This window comes from Arachis ipaensis, chromosome B04 (genome assembly GCF_000816755.2).
Source record: "Arachis ipaensis cultivar K30076 chromosome B04, Araip1.1, whole genome shotgun sequence".
Taxonomy (NCBI): domain Eukaryota; kingdom Viridiplantae; phylum Streptophyta; class Magnoliopsida; order Fabales; family Fabaceae; genus Arachis; species Arachis ipaensis.
In genome coordinates this window covers 106,496,048-106,501,575 of record NC_029788.2, presented here as the reverse complement: position 1 = coordinate 106,501,575, position 5,528 = coordinate 106,496,048, and the positions used below count along the sequence as shown (strand labels likewise).

Sequence of the window (5,528 nt, the reverse complement as noted above, 5' to 3'; positions counted from 1 at the left end):
TTATCCGTTCATCACAACACTAAACTTAAATTGTTGCTTGTCCCCAAGCAACTAAAAACAAAATAGGATAAAAAGAAGAGAAAATACAATAAATTCCAAACTTATCAATGAACTTAGTTCCAATTAGATGAGCGGGGCTAGTAGCCTTTTTGCTTCTGAACAGTTTTGGCATCTCACTTTATCCTTTGAAGTTCAGAATGATTGGCATCCATAAGAATTTAGAATTCAGATAGTGTTATTGATTCTCTTAGTTCAGTATGTTGATTCTTGAACACAGCTACTTTATGAGTCTTGGTCGTGACCCTAAGCATTTTGTTTTCCAGTATTACCACCAGATACATAAATGCCACAGACCACTACAAGAAAAACACCCATTCAGGTACACTTGAAAAGTGTAGCCAAAAGTGAAAAAAAATGATGCTTTAGGCTACGGCTACGCTTTTTGGGCTACGGCTACGCTTTTAGGAGTGATTCCTATTCGGCCGTTGCCTATTCTCAAAGGCTACGCTTTTCTGCACCAAGGGTTACGCTTTTGGCGTTTGGGAATAGGGTATGCTTTTCAAGTGATGCTGTCCAGGACCAAAGGCTACGCTTTTCAGCTTTCATTTTTCCAGAATAGGCTACGCTTTTCAACGCTACTGCATTACCTGTAAAGCGTAACCACATTGTATACCATAGCTACTTTTTATAAGCGTAGCCTTAGGTCCCTCTTTTTTTAGAAAAATGACTTGTGATGAAAACCATGGTTAACCATGGTCCATATGTTTGAATAAAACCCATCAGATCTTTCAAGTAGATCCACGTGAAGGAAACCACTCGAACATATAACTTTGTCAGCAAGAAAATATGATGTACATCGAGCAAAGATGAAGTCTGCATTCACCTTCATATATCTTCCATCGTTGCAAAGTTTTTCTCTTCCAATAAATCTTGAATGAGTCTACAATGGACAGATACAAGGAACTATTTTTTTCATGAGAATGCACATTGTGAGGGAACAAGTAAAAGAGAATCTGTAATATTGGAAAAAGAACTAAAGCAGAATGCACAGGTCAAGAAAGTGAACCTTTTTATAAAATGGCAAAAGATTTATGAACCGCAAAAATATGTGGCACTCTTCAAATGAGAAATCAAATATGAGGAAAAATAATTAAAAAAAAAAGATAAAAATAGCCTTAGGCGTTTGAGCATATTATCATACAAGACAATAAAAAATTAAGACACTCTTTAGGTTTTTCTTTTTATTTTTTCATTTTTTTTAAAAAATTGTATTTGTTTTACAGAAAAGTAGAGCGTAGAGTAGAAGAAATTACCATAATGACAAACATAATTCATGAATGCATTTTTATTTTTGCTGCTTATCTTCCACAGATAAATAATGGTGCCCCATATGTGCTTTTGTTTCTACTTTCTACTACTGTTGTTTACTCAAACTGTTATATAATTAACCTTTTTTCACTCAAAATAATGGTTTCAGTTGTTCAGAATTGAATATGCCTTCCAAGAAAAAGGATACAAAAAATATTAAATATAACAAAGCCACTACAATGTTTATGAAAAGATAAATTAACTATCCAACAAACAGTTCCCAAATGTAGGGTGTAACTGCAGTGCACACATAATAGGCATGAATCATATTTATATCATATATGATATATTAGTTATAATTTAGTGTACAAACTGACATGCTATAGTTTCAACAGTAATCTAGATTATATATACCTGCAGTGTGGTGCTGCATGCTTTTCACAGCCGAACATCATGTCTGAATAAGTCAAAAAACACCTGTAAAATCTCATCAGAAGAATGCAACAAAGTGAACCTTTGCTAGAATGGAATTAAAAAGATGCCAAATACATTTCTAAGTGACTCCCTTTACAAAAGGAAAACTGCAATGACAGCGGAGAAAGGCAATGATTACTGGCTTATTGCTGTGTGTGCTTAAAAAAGTCCTCTCTGATTTGCATGTTTAATTCCAAGCATGTTATAAAAATCATTTAACAATAATGTAGAACCAAAGATAAGAGGAAAATGACGGCGCTAATTGCTGAGACATTGGAACTATTCTCATGTTAGGAGTCTAATAGCAATGCCATTTGGCTAGCCTTGTACCAGTTCGACATAGTTAACATAATTATATCATGTCAGTGTTATTGCTTTTGTCACCTCATATTATATATAACACAAAATGATTAAGGATTTTATTTTTCATCATCTATTACATTTTTACCATTTATTTTAACACCGTTGTTGTTGCATTCATGTCAATGAATCCAAGCGTACCTTAGAACTTCTTAACAGAGTAAGCAGGACAAGCGTCCATTCTTTAAGCTTGATAGAGCACATGTGAGCAAGGAGAAAGTAAGTATCCAATTACCTCTGTAATTTGAAGCTGATAACATAAAATAATGTCATTAGTGAGCAGCAAAGAAAATATTAGAATATATCTACCCAAGCTTCAGCACTTAACTGTCGAAGTTATTGCACCAGGATATAAATTGGCTTCAGCACTTCAGTTAATTATCTGCATTAACCCTTAAATAAATTTATTATCTCCAGAAATTGGACAAATTTTAACTCTCAGTAAATTATCATAGAAAAACAAAACTATTCCAACATCACCTATGAGACTATAGCAACCAAGATCATCAAGGTTTGGGTTGGTTATACAAGAGAATTAAGAAGAAGAAGGAGAAATGGAAAATGAAAATTACGAGTTACTAAAATCACTAAACCATATAAAGAGATAAGGGATGTTACTACGACATCGAGCCATCAAACTGGTCTCATTGCTGGTTACCTACATATTTTAGAAGCCATCTGTTAGCAATAGCCACAGCAGAAGTTCTGAGACAAATAATTTTTAAGGTTAGAACAAATATTATGATTGTAGCTACTGTCCCCTCTGTTTTTTCCTATAAAGTATCGCGACAAGACCACATGACCCTTATCACTTTTCCATGTAGTAAAGAATGATTCTTCAACTCAATTGCATGACTTGCTATATATGAAAATCAAAGACAATGAATAAAACTAACAGTAATTAGACTATATTAATTAATAAGATAACACTCTTAATATGCTATGATTTTATTTTTTCAATCCTTTTCAGTTAGTGAAAACTTAGAATTTTCACCCTACATATGAAAATCAAGAATAGTAGTAACACAACTTGGTTAGAAGAAACAACTAGAAAAAACAATTGAACATTGTAAAACCTATCTTGTAAGTTCCAAGCTGATACGGTTTAATCAAACTCAATCACGTGTATGAATATCCTTTACAATTTATAATTTCTAGTTTATTAAAAACCGATACACAAGTCCAGCTTGATGGAAGCCTGAAGCTTATATCCACATATCCCCAAACTAATAAAATAAGAAGAAATCAAATAAAATCATCGACAATGTGAGAAAATCACATATCGCAAGTTCTTTGTCCTTCTCCTACAGTATAAACTTTGTTCACATCTCAATCATATAACTCTAATTTTAAAAACAAAACCGACTCAGATTTTTCTCAAGATGCTGCGCTTTAATAATAATACTAAAAAAAAAGACACACAAAGATCCAAGCAATTCAAGTTCACCCTTCAACTCAACGCAGAAAAAGCAAAAAGAATAGCAATCCAATGCAGCAGCCAGCAGGGGAAAGAATGTTAATGCTACCAGATAAAGATCCTTCATTCTTTAGAAAATCAAGTTCTTCCTCAATGAGAAAATGAAAAGGACAAAAAAAAAAGAAAACAGAGAAGGAAGAAGACCGACAAACACAAGATCCATTCAGCTTGCGCTAGTTGAGTCAGACAGCACGACAGAAATTGAAGCAGAGTACTGACAGTTAAAAAATTAGCTGCATAAGTGTCATAATATTACCATATGAAAGTGTCGATCTAAATTCTACAATATATATTCTCCCATTTTAGCAGAAATTGGAACACTCAATTGATTGCAATAATCACTGCATATGTCTCAAATCAAGCTTGGGTTCCCAAAATACATCTTAAAATTTACAGGTGCTTCAAGTTATTGATTCAATCAACAAAGCAATTTAAAAGCATAAGAATAATCCTCTCTTGAGAATACTCTACTCTCTTTAAAAGCGAAATTTAAACAAGAAAAAATCAACAAGAACAATAACAAAAAAAAGAATAATAATTCAGTTGACACATGGTGAAATTTACATTGGTGATTTTAGTTTGATCTGGCAGTCCACAGATAAATAACGCAGAATACAGAAGCTAAAACCCCCAATTAAAACCCTAAAATGAAAACCCAAAACCTCCAAAATTTTACAGAATCATCATCATCATCGGGCGCTTACCTCGCTTGTAAGGGATCGATGCTTTGCCTCATTGGAAACCTTGATGCTTCACAGTAGAGCAGAGAAGAGGTTGCTAGAGAGCACACAGTTTTTTTGACACTGCACAGAGAGGGCGAGTGAGAGAGAGCGAGTAAGAGAATGAGTGAGAAGAAAAGAACGAGGCACAGAATGCTTACTTGGTGAGCGCGGTGATGAATGGCAACGGTGAAGAAGAGATGAGCGACGACGAATCGAAGGTGAAAACCCTTGAAGAAGAGATGAGCAGTGGCGACGAATCGAAGGAGATGGCGTGCGAGTTTGTGCAGGTAGCGTGAATTGGTGACGAATCAAAGAAAAAATATTCATTAAGCTCAGTATATAGCGCAGAAATGAGGGTTACTCAATCGAATTGAAAGGGGAAGGACGATGAGAAGCGCAGAGATGAGGATGGTGAGGGCGGCGCAGCGACAAGGAGGAGGGTGAAGAGGAGCGACGGTGAGTGGTGAGTGAGAGTGTTTCTGTAGCGAGAGGGTTTCTTCGCGATGGTGAGGTTTGAAGGGTTTCTTCGATGGTGACAGGGTTTCTGAAAGGGGTTGAGATGAAGGCTAAGTGTGAGTTTTGGAGGGACAAAAATTTCACTAAGTGTGTGAGTTTTGCTTTCACGAAACTGAGGAATAAAATTTATCAAGTGTAAAGCTTTTTGCTTTAGATACATTAGGCATCATTTTTAAAGTGCACCCATAACTTAATAAATAGGCTACACTCTAAAAGCGTTCCCTTAGATATAAAAAGTGGACCCATAAATATCAACATTCAGCTACGCTTTATAAGTGATTTCTATAATACCTAAGGCTACACTTTTTAAATGATGGCAAAATTGTGTTTCTTTTTCTCTTATAAAAAGGCATCACTGAGAAAAGCGTAGCCTATTCATAGAATAGGCTACGCTTTTCAAATGTAGCTTAAAAAAAGTGTGACTGAATGGGTATTTTTCTTGTAGTGGACACATAACTGGGTGAACCTTTTCAGATTGTGACTCAGCTTTGCTAGAGTCCCCAGTTAGAGGTGCCCAGAGCTCTTAAGCACACTCTTTTTGCTTTGGACCACGACTTTAACCGCTCAGTCTCAAGTTTTTCACTTGACACCTTCACGCCACAAGCACATGGTTAGGGACATCTTGATTTAGCCGCTTAGGCCAGGATTTTATTCCTGTGGGCCCTCCTATC

At 35.4% G+C, this 5,528-nt stretch overlaps 1 long non-coding RNA gene across 7 annotated transcripts; it reads right to left on the bottom strand.

Moving 5' to 3' along the window:
* LOC107639662 lies at positions 724 to 4,995 on the bottom strand. 7 transcript variants are annotated; one of them, XR_002361484.1, is made up of 7 exons: positions 4,500 to 4,991; positions 4,324 to 4,422; positions 2,715 to 2,800; positions 2,471 to 2,524; positions 2,284 to 2,392; positions 1,723 to 1,785; positions 724 to 940 (listed from the first exon to the last, which is right to left on the bottom strand). It is a non-coding gene; the product is annotated as an uncharacterized LOC107639662 (long non-coding RNA). The 7 variants fall into 7 exon arrangements; XR_001620262.2 differs by having other exon boundaries at positions 2,471 to 2,535; positions 2,761 to 2,800; positions 4,500 to 4,990; XR_002361485.1 differs by having other exon boundaries at positions 2,764 to 2,800; positions 4,500 to 4,990.